The 17,313-nt window shown below is 42.8% G+C and overlaps 1 long non-coding RNA gene across 1 annotated transcript; it reads left to right on the top strand.

Moving 5' to 3' along the window:
- Positions 1-5,684: 5,684 nt before the first annotated feature.
- LOC308315384 lies at positions 5,685-12,027 on the top strand. Its single transcript, XR_013964021.1, has 8 exons — positions 5,685-5,765; positions 6,203-6,251; positions 6,805-7,010; positions 7,416-7,714; positions 8,131-8,452; positions 8,688-8,784; positions 9,213-9,299; positions 10,479-12,027. It is a non-coding gene; the product is annotated as an uncharacterized lncRNA (long non-coding RNA).
- The last annotated feature ends 5,286 nt before the right edge of the window (positions 12,028-17,313 follow it).

Genomic DNA, 17,313 nt, shown 5'->3' with positions numbered 1-17,313 from the left:
ATAGCTATATGCATATGTGCAAAGGAGATGGTTTTCTGTAACAACTAGACTAGGTGGAATGCACAGACCACCAAGTCCTTTATAATCAGCCTTCTATAATGACCCTAAAATACAAATAAATAAATACATACATGTATTAATACAAAATGAAATACATCTGCTCATTTGAGTCATTTCAGTCCCGTGGCACAGCAACACAGTCAACATAACACAATATCTCCATGTCTAAAATACAAACATAGGCCTACAACTATCCCATTATCTTGCAGAAAGCTCCCCCTCGTGGCAGAATTTGGTAACAAACAAGTATGGGTGAAAGCATTTTTCAATGTAACTGTAGGAGCCATCTTATTTGATTTGACCAAATGGCGCCCCCACTGGTTGCCTTGAGAAATGGCACCATGGTTCCCTTTAATTAAGCCACAGGCTCACAGCTGTAGGTGGAAAGACGCCAGTAGAGATACAGATTTTCAACAACGCACAAACAGCGCAGTTAGAGAAAGAAAGGAAGGAAAGAAAGAAAGAAAAGTAGCCTACTTTATTATTTGTTATCGAACCCTGCGCTCGTCTGTTTTTTGAGACCTTTATTTAGTTTATGTCTGGAGCCTGTTCTTGTTTTGTTTGCCCCCGTTTATTTTGAACCATACACTCACACAACACAAACTCCTACCAATAATACCAACCTTGCAGTCATCAATCGCCATCGACAAACAACTATACAACAAGTGAGTAAACAACAACAAGACGCCCAAGTCCCAACATGTGAGCACGTTAAACCGTATATCTCTGGTGAATGATTATAGAAAGAAAGGCATATTGGCCCTACAGTAACATTAAAGCACTCATCAGTCATGAAACATGGTTAACTCCAAACTTTATGAGTGTTTCATGGTGTGGAGAGAGACTTTGCTTTCTTTTAAATAGCTTTACATGTTTTAGAATTATTTTACTAGTACTTTGCTGGGTGTTTTATTGTATTTGTATAATTATTTATTGTCCTGTATGTATTGTCCTGAATGTATATGCATTGACCTGAGCAATAAATACATCTAATCTAATCTAATCTAATCTAAATGCTATTAACTATTTGGCCCTAAACCTGTCCTCCTCTGATTGGCCGGGCCCTAAACCTGCCCTCAGCTTGTAGATTTTCGGCGCACCGTCATTCAACAAAATATAAATGAGGCTGTCGAAGTTTGCAAATAATGGCCCAGGCGTTTATATGGACGGGGTCTAACACAAACTTTGTCCTAACCCAAACATTAAATTCCATTGACAATGAATGGACAATTTGCAGTGTTGAAGACAAAGTCAACACAAATTCTGATTGGCCGAAATGAGATTATGTACTCATTGTATACTGTATGATGATGTACGATGATAAGAGCGCCCCTCACTTCACACAGGTGTGATTCTTTAAATGTATTTATTACCATGTGTTGTTCTTGCTTACTATAAATCGCTCTGGATTGAGTAAATCGTAAATTGAGGTTACTGTTGATAAGTTCGAAACAGGCATAGGAACTGCTCAGTTGGGAGGGAGGCAGCGATGACAGGCAATGCCGTTAGGCTGACCTGACCTTCTTTTTTTGCTCTTCCTGAACCTACTGGGGATCATACCAGGACTCTAGTGGACTTGGACTTTAGCTCTTCCTTGAACCACCCGCGGACCGTGAATAACATTGCACCTTGAATAATGTCCTGCACCTTGAATGCACCTTACATGTCGAAGTGTCCTTGAGCAAGACATTGAACCCTACATTGCCTCCAATGAGTCGGTCAAGTGTAGCGCCCAGGATTACATTAGATAGATAATTGACACTGGGTGAAAAAATGGGTTAGAAAATTGTGGGATAAAACATTTTAAAAAATCAGTCAGACCAATCAGACGGGTCTATAGTACAGCTGTGGTGGCAGAGCCGAAGAGTTCTGATGATCCTCATGGGGGCTCCCTGCAGCCCCGCCTCCCCGCAGCCCCCCCCCCCCCCCGCAGCGGTGGAAAAAAAGAAGTTGATGTTTTCACTGGTAGCCTACAATTTAGGCATTGGGTAGACAGAATTGCGTTGGGGGGGACTGTCGCGGCCGAGCGGAGCAGAGACACAGATTTCAACAGCTCGCACGCAACGCACAAACAAGAAAGGAAAGAAAGAAAGAAAAGTACTTTATTTAGTTTATGTCTGGAGCCTGTTCTTGTTTTGTTTGCCCCGTTTATTTTGAAACCATTACACTCACACAACACAAACTCCTACTTTGGCTGCCAGAAAGATGTTTCTGTCATTATTTTGTTTTATTTCACATTATATTGGGAAAGGTAATTTGGAATTGCGTCACGTCCGGTGCCATGTCCTTATTTGGTGTTGAACCAGCGATGGCTCACAACATTGTTTGTCAAGCCTCCGTGTAGACGGAAGGACATGAATTGTTTGAGAGAAGCGTGTCATTAACCAAGGTTTGTTTGTTTGTTTCTGAACCAATGTTTTACGTTCTTTGTCAACATTTAAGGTGTATGTTTGATTTGTATATGAGTTTAATTGATGCGATTTGTTTTTGTTACAGTTTGACGTTTGTTGTTGTTCATATGGGTTTCCTGTCATTCCGTTCCCTTCATTCCCCTTATGCAGCCAGTGAGGTATAAATCCATGTGTTCATGTATGCATTATATTGTCATGTTCGTTATGTTTATGTGCTTAATTTTGTTCATGTACTGATCGTTGTTTATTCATTGTGTGTTCATCAGTTTTAACTTTTGACGTTGGTCTATTGAGAGAGTGAGAGCTCAATAAAATCATCAGTAAACAGAAACGACTGACTCGTTCATGGAGGGAGTGACACTAGCTGTCTAAACAAAAAGGTAATAAAAATGTTGACATATTATTGCTTATCCCATTCTGGGCGGGCACCCATTTTGGTGTTAGCACTATGTTATGCTTTAGCTATTGAAAAATAGCAGATCTACAAGCTCATAGCGCGCCACCGAGTGGCGCGCTACGAGCTTGTAGATCTGCTATTTTTGAAAAATCGAAGAACGACTGACATTTTTTAGAATCTGATCTCAGGTCAGAATGGGTTCATCAGACCCGTGTGTGTCCGGTGGAAACCTCGTATGAATCTGATCTCAGGTCAGAATGGGTTAAAGCAGCTTTAAGTAAAAGTATTCATACATCAGAGCCGAAGAGTTCTGATGATCCTGTGGCCTGTTACAGCTTCTCCTTGTCTTAGGTGTTGTTCAGTAGTGTTGTCTTCATGTGTGTTTATGTTTGTACATCTGTTATTTTAGGCCAAATCTTGTTTTTCGTCATTGTCTTTGCAGAGGCTGCACTGTATACCATAATCTGCACGGGACTGGAAAGGTGAATTAAAAACCCCAAAAGGGCATTCTTGGACTGTTCTGTCTTTTTGGAGCCTTGGCCGGTCGGCCAACCTCACAGTTACTGTGAAATGTAAGGTATTTAAACCAAATGTGTTGGAAAAAGTAACCGTTCAGTTGTGTTGACAGGCCGACCACCCCATCCCGGCTGCTAAGATGTCCATGTGAAGGTCACCAGGGTTCTGAGTGGCCTCCAGGCCCGACCACCCCATCATGGCTGCTAAGATGTCCATCTGGACATTATGAGTGTTTGTATAGAGAGAAGCATGGCTGAAGAGCTTTGCATATCAGTCGTTTCTTGCTGCTGCCAAAGTCAAATTGTGATATCTGTAGTGTTTAGTACATGGCCGCTTATGAGATGTAGATATAAGTACACCTGACTGGTGGAAATAGCCTTTTGATACATACTGGGTGTGCTCTTTGGTCGTTCGCAAAACAAACAAGTAAACAAAATGCCACAAAATCACACAAATCAAGGGATGTCCGACAGTCCGTGTTGGATATTGTCCAACTCCTAATTTCCGATATCAACAGATGTGTATATATGCAGGCTTTTTCCAGTGGTGGAAAAATAACTAAAACTTTTTTCTTAAATAAAAGTAGGCTATAAATACTGCAATATAGAAATACTCCGTTACAAGTAAATTCAACATGTAGGCCTACCCGAGTAAAAGTACAAAGGTTTTGGTATAAAAATGTACTTGAAGTACAAAAAGTAAAAGTGCTCATTATGTAAAATGTCTCATTTCAAGTTTTCAAATGTAAAAAGAAATATTTGAAAATGGCAGATCTACAAGCTCACGTGTCTCATTGTGAGCTTGTAGATGTTTTTAATGTAAAAAAAATAAACCGATATATTTTTTAATGCCTTTATCGGCCGACATTCCTAACAAAAACGTATCTCAAATGTGTCAATACATTTCAAAGAATGTCACAAAAGCCACAAGTGCCACTAAAACTTCACTAATAAATAAATAAAACACCCCCAAGTAAATGCCACAGTTTGACAAACATGCCAAAAAAATGAAGAAATTACAAATACGTTTCATAAACCTCTTCTGCCGTATGTCCATAGAACTTCAGCTCTGTTGCAGCAAGCCAGTCCAGTGTGTCATTGTCTAGGTCACCTAAGCCATGATCACCATTCGGTGGCCGGTATTTGGGGCTGATGGTTATTGCGTTCCACAGTCTGTAGTGGATCCTCGCATTCACAGTGGGCACTGTCCGAGATGTCACTTCTGCTTTGAGGGTTGTCCACTCCTTGCAGGGGCGGTGCTGGCAAAGAACATATTTGGGGTCCTCAATGTATTCCACTGGTCCCTCTGTCTTGCCTTCACCCAGGATGCCTTGGAGGTGTCAGCTGGTGTTGTGTGGAGCATTTCCTGGGCCTGTGTGGCAAAGGGGCACCGTGACTTTATGCGTGTGTGTGTGTGTGTGTGTGTGTGTGTGTGTGTGTGTGTGTTGTGGCAAAGGGCACCGTAACTTGATGCACGTGTGCTGTGGTGTCTCTGACGACCTTGTGGAGGAGGTGGCTGGGATTCACTCAGCTGTGCCTTCCCGGTGAGGGCTAGCGTGGCTGCTTCTCGTCTGATCTCTGTTGGAGTGATTCCAGCGAGGGCAGGCAGTTGTTTGTTTTGGGGTGGCCCATCCGGTGTTGAGGGCTGCATCCAGCTTCTTGACGTGAGGGCTACGGCTCCAGACTGGGGCACAGTACTCGGGAGTCGGGTTGTCTGCATAGCCATACTTGATGTTGTTGCAGGGAGGTCGTGGATTTGTAGATGTTGAACAGCATCATTCAGTGCCAGCACTGACCCCCTATGGGACGCCATTCTTGAGCTTTCTCACCCTGCTGCCTCGGTCGTTACTGGTGTGGAACCGAAAAGCTTCACAAACATGCCAAAAAATGATTTCTAGTTTTTAAACTTTAACTAGTTTATTTTCTAATTTGTTTTTACTTCTGTTTTGTGAAGCAACTTTGGGTACCTTGAAAAGTGCTATATAAATTGTATGTATTATTAAAAATAAATAAAAATGGACAGACACAGAAATTGTCGCCACACAGACATCACAAATTCCTATTGGCGGCAGCAACAAGTGAGTGATGTGCAAAGCTCTTCAGCCATTCATAGACCACCATGTCTTCTTCCAGATGCTGCGATCGAGGCTCAACCGGCGCCCATACAGGTGGATATCTGCAGTTCTCTGGAATGGTATGGTCAGCTTCTGTTTTAAATGTTCTCTATACATTTTGTGTATGATGTGAAAGTACACAATGTCTCTTGGTCACTTTAATTAATCTTTTGTTCTTTCTTTGTCAGGGTGGATGCGTCGTGGAAGGACAGAGATCCGTTCCAAAGCTTCCCTCCCGGGGGTTTCCTCTGCGAACTTCTGATGAGCTGTGAGTAGGAATATTTCTTTGTTTCTGAGGATGGATATCTGCTTTTGTACTGTGATGGCACGAAGTATAGCATGGCAGTATGATGCCTCTTAGTGGCACTGGTTGAATGTCTGTCAGCTCTCCAAGCTAATCAAAGTCTTAATGACACTTTTGAACCACTTCAACCCCAGCATCCCTATTCTGGGGGGGAGCGTTCAGCAAAAATAGCAGATCTACAAGCTCACACCGCGTTGCAACATGTTTGTTGTAGATCTGCTATTTTTGGCAAATCAATCTGTGTAGAGTGAAATCGGAGCATATACCAAATGCTCTCTTTAAAGGTCTGTTTTATCAAATATATATATATATATATATATATATAGAGGGTTTAAGTGGTTCTGAATTTGCAGCTCAACAAAAGCTGCAAAATATTGTCTTTACATGTCTTTCTTTCTTAGGCCGGAGATCTGGGTAGATGCCGGAGGACTTCGGACCTGGGCCTGCCAGGTGAGGAACCGCACAGTAAGAACTCTATAGTAAAAAAAGATCCTACTCAGTCTGCTTCTCATAGGAGGACTGTGCTGTTCAGAAACTCATCCACCAGTGACATCATCGTTGGGCAGATTCTTTTTAAACAATATTTATTTACAAAAATGTTTAGATTTTTATTATCGTGAGAACGATGGCTTCCATTTTTGCATTGCAACTTTTCAGGACTAGAAAGCCTGCCGTTTCTAATAGCTTGGAATCCTTATCGATGATGTCACTGGTGGACGGGTTTCTGAACTGCCCACAGTCCTATGAGACACCAAAAAAATGGTAGCCATTATTAGTGAGGACTAGTATAATGAAGATAGGTTGAAAAGTGGTGAAGTGGTCCTTTAAACGTTGATTACTGCAAGTGATATGTTTAGCTTCTGTTTTAAAATTTCTCTATAAATAAAAGTTTGATGTAGGACTAGGCTATATATATATATATATATATATATATATATATATATATATATATAATATATATCTGGCTCTTGGTCACTCTAATCAATCTTTATTTCTTTGTTAGGATGGAGATCGTGGGAGACGTCGCTGGAACGCCACTGCTGGACAGGGTACACGCACACACACACATGCACACACAGAGCAAAGCTAATTTGGTGTGTTTTTTCTTTTCTTTCTTTGTTAGATATCGATAGACGAGCTGATGTTCCCGGACAGAGATCCGTTCCAAAGCTCCCCCCCCCCCCCCCGGGGGCTTCCTCATGATGAGCTGTGAGTAGGAATAGTTCTTTCTTGTTTCGGAGGATGGATAACTGCTTTTGTACTGTTATGGCACGAAGAATGGCATCATTTACTACAGTCATCCAAATGTTTTAAATATTTTATGATAAATCTAAATGACTCTGCACAATAGTTTGAGAGTCAATATCTCATCTGCTTTTAGAAGCACTTGAATAAAAAATGACAAAAGATGTTGAGGACTGTACATGTGTTGATGCCTCCTAGTGGCACTGTGGTTGAATGTCTGTCAGCCTTCCAAGCTAATCAAAGTCTTAAAACCCCAGCATCCCTATTCTGGGGGGAGCGTTCAGCAAAAAATAGCAGATCTACAAGCTCACACCGCGTTGCAACGTGTTGTGAGCTTGTAGAGCTAATGCTTTCTTCTTTCTCTCTCAGGATGGAAATGGCAGACGCAGCTGAAGCCTCTAGAGATCTGCAGGTCTGTCCATGGATGGATGGGAGGACGGAGATCTGGGTAGACGTCGCTGGAACGCCACTGCTGGACAGGGTACACGCACACACACACACACACACACATGCACACACAGAGCAAAGCTAATTTGGTGTGTTTTTTTTCTTTTCTTTCTTTGTTAGAATGGAGATATCGATAGACGAGCTGATGTTCCCGGACAGAGATCCGTTCCAAAGCTCCCCCCCCCCGCCCCGGGGGCTTCCTCAGAGGACTCTGATGAGCTGTGAGTAGGAATAGTTATGGCTTGTTTCTGAGGATGGATAACTGCTTTTGTACTGTTATGGCACGAAGAATGGCATCATTTACTACAGTCATCCAAATGTTTTAAATATTTTATGATAAATCTAAATGACTCTGCATAATAGTTTGAGAGTCAATATCTCATCTGCTTTTAGAAGCACTTGAATAAAAAATGACAAGATGTTGAGGACTGTACATGTGTTGATGCCTCCTAGTGGCACTGTGGTTGAATGTCTGTCAGCCTTCCAAGCTAATCAAAGTCTTAATGACCCTACCACTTCAACCCCAGCATCCCTATTCTGAGGGAGCGTTCAGCAAAAATAGCAGATCTACAAGCTCACACCGCGTTGCAACGTGTTGTGAGCTTGTAGAGCTAATGCTTTCTTCTTTCTCTCTCAGGATGGAAATGGCAGACGCAGCTGGAGCCTCTAGAGATCTGCAGGTCTGTCCATGGATGGATGGGAGGACGGAGATCTGGGTAGACGCTGGAGGACTTCGGACCTGGGCCTGGATGGATGGGAGGACAGAGGACGGAGATCTGGGTAGACGCTGGAGGACTTCGGACCTGGGCCTGGATGGATGGGAGGACAGAGGACGGAGATCTGGGTAGACGCTGGAGGACTTCCGACCTGGGCCTGGATGGATGGGAGGACAGAGGACGGAGATCTGGGTAGACGCTGGAGGACTTCGGAGAGGAACTCAACATATACGAACCGCTTCGGTGAGGAACTCGACAGTACGAACCGCTTTAGGGTTGGGGCTTTTTTATAGGCTTTATAGTAAAAAGCCAATAATCGTCCGTTGCCGATAATCGGTAATCCCTATTCTTAAACGTTACTGTAAGTGCATGTGTATGTTGTGACAGGACACACACCCACCCACACACACACACACACACAGCAAAGCTAATTTGGGGTGCGTTTGTGTCTGTCTGTCTGTCTTTCGTTCTTTGTTAGAATGGAGATCTCAGCCGATGCCCGAGATCCGAAGCTTTCCCTGGGTGTTTCCGCGGAGGACTTCTGGGTCGCTGGGAGGCTCGGATGGAGCTGGAAGGTTCGGTAGACATCACTGGAACCCGTTTAGGCCTGTCGGAATTTGAGGTTTTATAATGGCCGATTTAATTGTTTCTCAAATAAATTACTAGTAACAATTTAATTGCGTCATAACATAACATTCTAAATAAAACTTTGGCTTTTGTAGGCTTTGTAAACAAAAAGCTGCACATGGCATAATTCAACAACTTTATACACTAAAAGAGAAGAAAATTACAAAGCTTGTAGATCGGTTGCTTCCATTATTTCTTTAAAATGTTTGACAATATATGAACATTTTCAACATGGAGACGATTATGACTAATCTCTAAAAAAGTATCTCAAATACTTGGCGATTAGGTAATTGTGACAGGCCTAAATCCTTCTAGTTGTGTTTTTTTATATCATGTTCTGTAATCAGTTAGGGTTGACTATAGACTTTTTTTTTAGGAACAAGATCATCATGCCGGTGAAGAGCACGTTTCTAGCCGATGGAGCAACTATTTCTGATCACCTTTGGAGTTACATCACAGCAAGGTAACTATACAACACACGCACACACACTATGATCATGACATGACATCAGCTTGTGACTGCAACTTGTTCCTGTTCGCAGATGACTCGGCACTGCTAGTCTCGGACAGGAACAAACTGCAGGTTGAAAAGGCCCTCGGCTCTGAACTCGGTAGAATATGCACCTGGCTCGCTGATAACAAACTATCTTTACACCTGGGGAAAAACTGAATCCATTCTCTTTGGATCTAATAGTAATCTCAGCAAGGCAAATGGCTTCTTGGTTAGAGTTGGTGACAATGTTATCACACGTAAAGATGAAATTACCTACCTAGGTTCCATCCTGGAGGCTAATCTTTCCGGTGATAAAATGGCCACCAACGTAATCAAAAAAGTCAACCAAAGAACAAGATTCCTTTACAGGATCTCCTCACTGGTCAACAAAAACACCTTGAAGACCTTAACAGGAGCCCTCGTACAAGGTTTCTTTGACTATGCATGCACCTCCTGGTACCACAGCACCTCAAAGGCCCTTAAAACTAGGCTCCAGACCTCCCAAAACAAACTGGTCAGGCTCCTACTTGGCCTCACCCCCCGAACCTACCTCACTCCTGCCCACTTTGACAGGCTGGAATGGCGTAGGGTCGACGACAGAGTACAGCATCTTGCAATGGGTCTGGTCCACAAGATTCGATACACCACCAAGATACCCATGTACCTGTCTAGATACTTCCTTTATGTTAACGAAGTCCACACCCACAACACCAGAGGGAGTGCAACGAACCATGTACAACCCAGATTCGGCACAAACAAGGGACTAAATTATTTTCACTCCTATGCCACCAAAATGTGGAACGCCCTACCAACGGTCATTAAGACATGTGAATCCCTTGACTCCCTTTTTCCCCTCACTGTATATGTTTATTTTCCCTGTTTACCTCCTTTATGATGAATTCCTGTTCTGTTCTTTGACTATATAGAAGTGTCTTATTTGTACGTCTCTAAATGTTTTGAAGAATTGAACATGGTGGACCCTCTTGTAAACAAGTGTAATGCTTAATTGGGTCGTCCACTTGCAGTTAACAGTCTTTGTATTGAGTTTGTGCTTGACATGTACTGTAATTCTGCAAACTGTTAATAAATATTTCAATCAATATTGTTTTATGAACAAAGTAGTAATGAGCATTTCTTTCTTTTCTTTAGGACGTTGCTGGTCTCCTGTGTGGCTCCATCTGGAGGTCACCAGGGTTCTGAGTCACTCAGATCCTGACTGGTAGTGGTGATATGTAGATGTGATCAATCAGGGCTCTAAACAATAAAATAATAAACCAATATAAATAACTAGATAATAATATAAATAAATGGATAAAACGAACGATAAAAAAATAGATTATAGTAAATTAAAATAGTAAAATAAAAGTAAATTAAAATTAGTAATACATAAAATAAAATTAGTAATAGCATAGTAATGGATAAAATAAATATAATTAGTAATGTAGACAATAATACATCAATTAAATTATCAATATAGTAATGCATAAAATTAGTAATAACAGTAATACATACAAAAATAAATGCATAAAAAATAAAATTAGTAATCACAGTAATACATAAAACAAATACAATTTGTAATGCATGAAGTAAAATTAGTAATAACATAGTAATACATCAAATAAATACAATTAGTAATATAGTTATACATAAAATTAGTAATAACATAGTAATATATAAAATACAATTAATACATAAAATAAATTCAATTACTTTGTGTTATAGAATGACTTAAAAAAAACAAACAAAAAATATCAATCACATCTACATATCACAACCAGGCTATATTGCCAGCAGGCAGGTGGACTGTAGACTCACTACAGCTGTTGCGTGGCTAGTCTGCTATCCGCGAACGTCTCCACGCTGGTTTCCTAAATGAGGGATATAAGTGCTGTTGGCACTCTGGACTCTGAATTCTGCGATCATGTGCTTCAGAAGAATGATGCTGCGTCACCTGTGCGGTGACAATTTCCGTTCTTTGGAAAGCTGTGACGTTTGCAGCTGTTCTGTCAAGATGGCCAATCTGCAAGCTGAACTTGTGGATGAGATGTGCAATAGCCTAGTGCTTTGTGTTTGAGCCCTGTGCAGGAGCTACAAGACTGCCGGTTTGGATTGCTCTGTGCAGTTTTAACCACGTGACGCCTGCAGCACACTGTCAAGTGTGCAGGTGGACAGTTCTGAGCGGACGGCTTCGCCTTGTTTGTTGTTATAAAACTGTGGTGACGCTGTGTAACGTAGGCCTGAGGGCGGTTGCTCTGATAGACTTAAAGAGAGCCTTGTAGGAATTTTTTTACCTGATATGTGATTTCAGGGTCGTTTCGCCTACTTCTACGTCCGGAGAGTTGTGATATTGGTTTTGAGTTCTTAAATGGGGGAAAAGTCAAGGAAATGTGGAATGCTAGTACATTTAACGACGTCGTAAACCAAGCCATGAGAAGCTGTTGTCTGTGACCTGTGACATGTGTGGTTCTGAAGGGGTCTTCTGATGTCATGTATACAAGACCCACCCACCCCTGGGGGGGGTAATGTATTTAAGCTGAAGCCTGACTGAGATGTGTTGAGTCAGTACGGTGTTCCATTGTAACGTGTCACTGCTGTCTCCGTATTCGAATACATTCTATTCCAATACTCTGAAACTCTGAATTGTGTCTGTCTCATTATTGTTGTTTCAACTATGTTATAAGTGCTCACCGACAGATTTCTTTAACATGTCATATATCTGTAAATATTCATTATTTTCTTGTTAATAAATTATTGCATTTATACCCGGGTGTCCGTTATGTGTCCATTACCCTTAGATCGCGCCGCCGCGGATTTATTTATTTCCCAAATGGTCTAAAAATGAGTTATTTAGCGTACTTTTACCAATTAATTAGCCTATACACAGACAACGACTGATTAGCCTATTTTGGACGATATGGGTCTTTTCTCGAGTCAGTGTGTTTAGTCTCACTATAGTCTGTAGATTACCCGGCGGCTCATGGCTCTTCACAGACGGCACAGAGACAGCAGTCACTCCGCTGAACGTGTCAGTGTTGCTGCAGTGGTGTGAACTGTGAACCGTGCGGGCACTGGTGGTGGTGCTGAGTTCTGACAGCCGAGTCACGGCTTCTTCTTCTGAATTACTTTATCTTTGCCTTGGAAAATACATTTTGCGTTTTGCTGTTTCCCAAAACAAACCAGCGCGCGCTACTGTTTGCTACAAAGCGACTGGAAGCGGACGAGGTTTACAGACATACCAATAGTAGCCAATCATATGCTGATTAGGCCAGTTGCTGTATAGCCTACCTACCCGATCACCAGGGAGCAGCAACAACACACACACACACACTACACACACAATAGCCTTCTATATAATGCTGCGCAGTGCGCACATATATTATATATATTTAAAAAAATACCCAGCATAATTTTTGGGAAGGCTAAGCCTTCCCTAGCCTTACACACCCGCCGCCTATGGGCACTGTACTGTAGACATATAATACCTGGCCAGGTGAAAACAAAATAAACCTGATTAGCATTTGAGTACTTTTAACACCTCTGAACAGCCGGCGGAGAGCTTCACATTTTCGGAATTTTGCGACAGAGTCACAGAGGGTCAATAATTCCCAGAAAATCTGTAATGTTAATATAAAATGTCCATGAAAATCTTCATTGGGGCTAAAAGGGGCTATTTAATTCTTCATGGGGGCTACAGCCCCATAGCCCCCACAGACTCGACGTCGTCGTGTGGTGGGATTCATAATCACACTTGGTCTCATAAGCACAAATAACACTGGACCTTGATGACACAAGTGATGAAACAATATTACCCTCAATATTGAATGATGCATAAGTGTATTTTCAGACTGCATTAGGCCTTCGTGTGTGTGTGTGTGTGTGTGTGTGTGTGTGTGTGTGTGTGTGTGTGTGTGTGTGCGCGCGTATGATGGGTGTCATGGATGGATTATGGACCATGCCAATGGGACCAGTGCCCTGGGGCCTGTGGATATGTGCATGAAATAGGTAAAAGTACAATATTTTCCTTCGAGATGTAGTGGAGTAGATATGAAGTAACATTAGGCCTACTTAAAATGGGAAATAATCCAGTAAAGAAAAACATATCTCCAAATTTTACTCAAGTACAGTACTTGAGTAAATGTACATATGTAGTTACTTCCCACCACTGCTGCAGTACTGTGTGTACTGACTGAGGGGCCTAATTAAATATTTGAGTGTAGTAGCCCAGCATTGCCATTTCAGCTCTAGCCATATCAGCTGCACTTCCACTTTCTTTCGCTAGAGGGAATTACAGCGCCAGAAATGTGGGCGCATGGATGGTGTGTCTCTTCTCTCTTCTTCTTCTATCGACGCCCCTGCCCTGGCGCAGAAGTGGGACGGCCTATGAACTATGAAGGAAGGTAATTATTACACGAAATAATTATGACTTGAATGATTTCTCAACCCAAACCTCAAAGCCAAATGAACATATTATTACCGTTTACCGGACGTCTGGTGTGTGTCCGCCTATCCACCCCCAGCTGCGACTGATTCTGGTGATTTGTTTTGTTTCGCCTCGCTCAAAACAACTTGAGTGCGTGCGACCGTGCGTGCGTCCGTCATCAAGTATTTACTTTTCAAACTTCTCGGGAATGTTCTTCTTTGAACACGAGGCGCAATCTACTCTAGGCTAAAAAAGAAGGTAGGATTGTGTATACTCTACATAAATCATCTCCTGTCGTGATTAATTAGATCTCTGGGAGAATAAAGTAGGCAGGCTCGTCAATCGACGATGTGTGCGGATGACTCACGCACGCACACATCATGAGAACACGTTATGGCAGGGCATGGGATAATTATAGGCTGCTGGTACTGTTTGGGGACTGAACAGGAGCCGCTGCCAACATACACACCTGCAAAGCACTGCTCGCCTGGGGGCTAAAGAGACAGTCATCATCACTGTCTGACTGTCACCCCCCTCCACCCCCAGATGGATTCTCATTCTCTCTCTCTCTCTCTCTCTCCCCCCTCTCTCTCTCCCTCCATTGAAAGGGCTCTTTATGTGGATGATGCCAGTTTAGCTGTGGGTGATGAGAGCTTTAACACGTTTATACCAGGTTGAGGCACCCTTGTTTGTTTAGATTGAATTACACCGTGCAGTTGATTAAGCTCAGCACACAAAGCACAAAAAGAAAGCAAAGAATGCGGATGAAAATGACCCAAAATAACACTATAGCTTGTAGGCTACTTATCATGATCAACAAAAACATAACGACCAAACCCAGAACCTCTGCACGAGGCATGTGAGGTTATTGACTGAAAGAAAAACAAATTAAAACGTTCTATTTTTTTCTTTTAGTTCTCTGTGTGACTGTGTGTACTATTTAGTACCCAGGCTTCTCACAAGGGCAGTTTTATGTGCAGGGAAGGAGGCATGGAAAAGAAGACCTTTCCTTTTGAGCTCACAGATTTGCAGTAATTACAGAATCACTTCCATATGTGTCTCTTTGGCTGCCTCCTAGCTGCCCCCACCACCCCTCTCTTCCAGTGTTCCCTCTCTCTCCCTCTCCCTCTTGCTCTTCTCTCTCCCCCCTTTCAATTGCTTCCTCCCCCATTCCTCCTATTTTGCCTGCCCCCCCCCCCCCCTTATCCCCCACCCTTCCACCAGCACCCTGAGCAAATTCTTTTCCCCTTTTGCAAAACCACTGCTCAAACAAAGTCCATGTTAATCAGAACATCCTGGCATATTTGGCAGAGAGTTGTGCCCGTGGGTGATTCAATTAGAGCGGTATAGCCAAAAAAAAAGTGTGCCTCTGTGCTTTGGCGACAGAGGTGAGGAGAAAGTGAGAGTGAGAGAGATGTGGAGGGTTGGGGGGTTCATCGATGGGAGGGACGCCAGTGGAAGACTACCAGAATATGAAATAGCGAGGAGAAAAATAATGCGGTTTTCGGTGAAAGAATTCAAGCAAAGCGAGAGACAGGAACGGAGGGCGAAGGAGAGAGAGGGAGAGAGAGAGAGAGAGAGAGAGAGAGGTGGAACCGAAAATGAGGCAGAAAGAGGGAACGCAGGAGTAATGCTTTTTGACAGAGGTGGGTTCAGGAAGGGTTCATGGTGACATCATGGCTGATTTTTTTTGAGGAAAGTATAGACAGGAGAGCCATTCACCTTTCATTGGACACACATGTTGGGGAACAGGCCGAGCGCTGCTCCACCACTGGCACACATGCTGGTGGTAGCTCTCGTGGTGGACAGCCCCCAGAGTACACCCCGGAAAAAAAGGCACATACCTCTCTCTCTCTCTCTTGCTTTCACTCTCTAATTTTCTCCTTTCCCCCCCCTTCTTCTTCTCTCTCTCTCTCTCTCTCTCTCTCTCTCTCTTTCTCTCTCAATCTGGTTCGGTAAATCTCTCACTCCCTCTCAGTAGTAAAACAAACCCCCCCAAAAAAACAATGCTTTTGGCTACAGCTACACAATGTCGTTATTGCATGTGTGTAGAGTAGTTTTAGTGTTCATTTAAAAAACAGACGCCAACACTCTTGAGTTAAATGGACGCTCCAGATTTTCTAGTAGTGTATATACATATGGGGATGGGGATTGGCGAGTATACTGTATGTCTGATGCTTAACCACTTAAACCTTTTACGTGGCTGAGCAGAGTCTCGCAGGGCTCTATACCTGCGTCCTTTCTGTTGTCGCTGTACATTATTAACTATCTTTGCTGAAAATAGCCGATTGACAAGCTCACTCACGAGTCACGACGCGTGTCGATCTGCTATTTTCAGAATACCGTTGCTGGGGTTCATGTATGTATGTATACCGTGTCATGCAATGGTGGTCAACAACAGTTATTATGCATAGAAATCGCGGATCTACAAGCTCACAACGTGTGTCGTATGATCACTTGTGTGAGCTTGTAGATTGGCTAATTGTTCATTCATTGCACGACGCCGTCTTACGACAAAGTATAAATCAGGCTTCTCTAACACATACATTTCTCCTTTGCTTTGCTTCTATGAGTAACTCATTTTCCTCTGACTGTAGTATTCCTCTGTGTATGTTTTACTTCAAGGCGCACACACTCTAAAAGACCACATTTTGCCAGGCTAGATGAATGAGCGCCTTCATTTCACAGGATGTGTGTTTAACTCTGTAACTAAGAAAGTGCAAGCGAGTGTAGGCTATACTGTGTGTGTGTGTGTGTGTGTGTGTGTGTGTGTGTGTGTGTGTGTGTGTGTGTGTGTGTGTGTGTGCGCGTGCATGTGTGTGTGGAGGGGGGCATGTGCCTGGCTGCCTGCTCTGCGTCCCCCGTGAGTCTCTCAGCGCGGCACCAAACTTCACATGACATCAATCTGAATGCGGGGAAATAGTGATCTCATTACAGGCATCTTGTTCCTGATTAAAACCTGCCGCCACCAGCACCGCCCCCCCCTCCCTCCCGCCCCCACCCCCTTACTGCTCATAGCATCGGGCCCCCTCCCTATTCAACAGTCCGTCCCTCCCTCTCTCGCATCTAGCTTTTTCCGAAACCGTCCCAACAAATTTAATGCCCCTTGTCTCACTTTGTCTTGACCAGTCTCTCTCTCTCTTTCTCTCTCTCTCTCTCTCTTAAGGACTTTCAATTATTTTCTTCGAGATAATTCTGTCGATTATCATTTACGATGAATTGAATAATCGAGAAGCACATGTTTTAATTATAATTGTTTTAATATACTGTATATCAGTAAAAAAAAAGCAATGCATCTACAAGCTCACAAGGCATCGCAAGCTTGTTGAAGTGCTATTTTTGCTATTCTTGAACATGTATTATTTCATTTCTTTGTAACCGATTAAATCGGTTACTTCGATTTACTGTTGTACCGCTCTGCCTCTCTCTCTCTCTCTCTCTCTTCCTGACTCCTCCCAACATCGCTCGCTCCTCTGTGTGCACCACCTCTCCTACGCATCTCTTTCTCTCTCTTTAGCCCTAATAACCTCCCTCCCTCCCTCCCTTTCTTATTCCCTCTCCATC

This window comes from Protomyctophum bolini (assembly GCF_963924005.1).
Source record: "Protomyctophum bolini genome assembly, chromosome: 5".
In the NCBI taxonomy this organism is placed as follows: domain Eukaryota; kingdom Metazoa; phylum Chordata; class Actinopteri; order Myctophiformes; family Myctophidae; genus Protomyctophum; species Protomyctophum bolini.
Note: the sequence above shows the minus strand (reverse complement) of the source record. Positions and strands in the feature narration are given on the sequence as shown.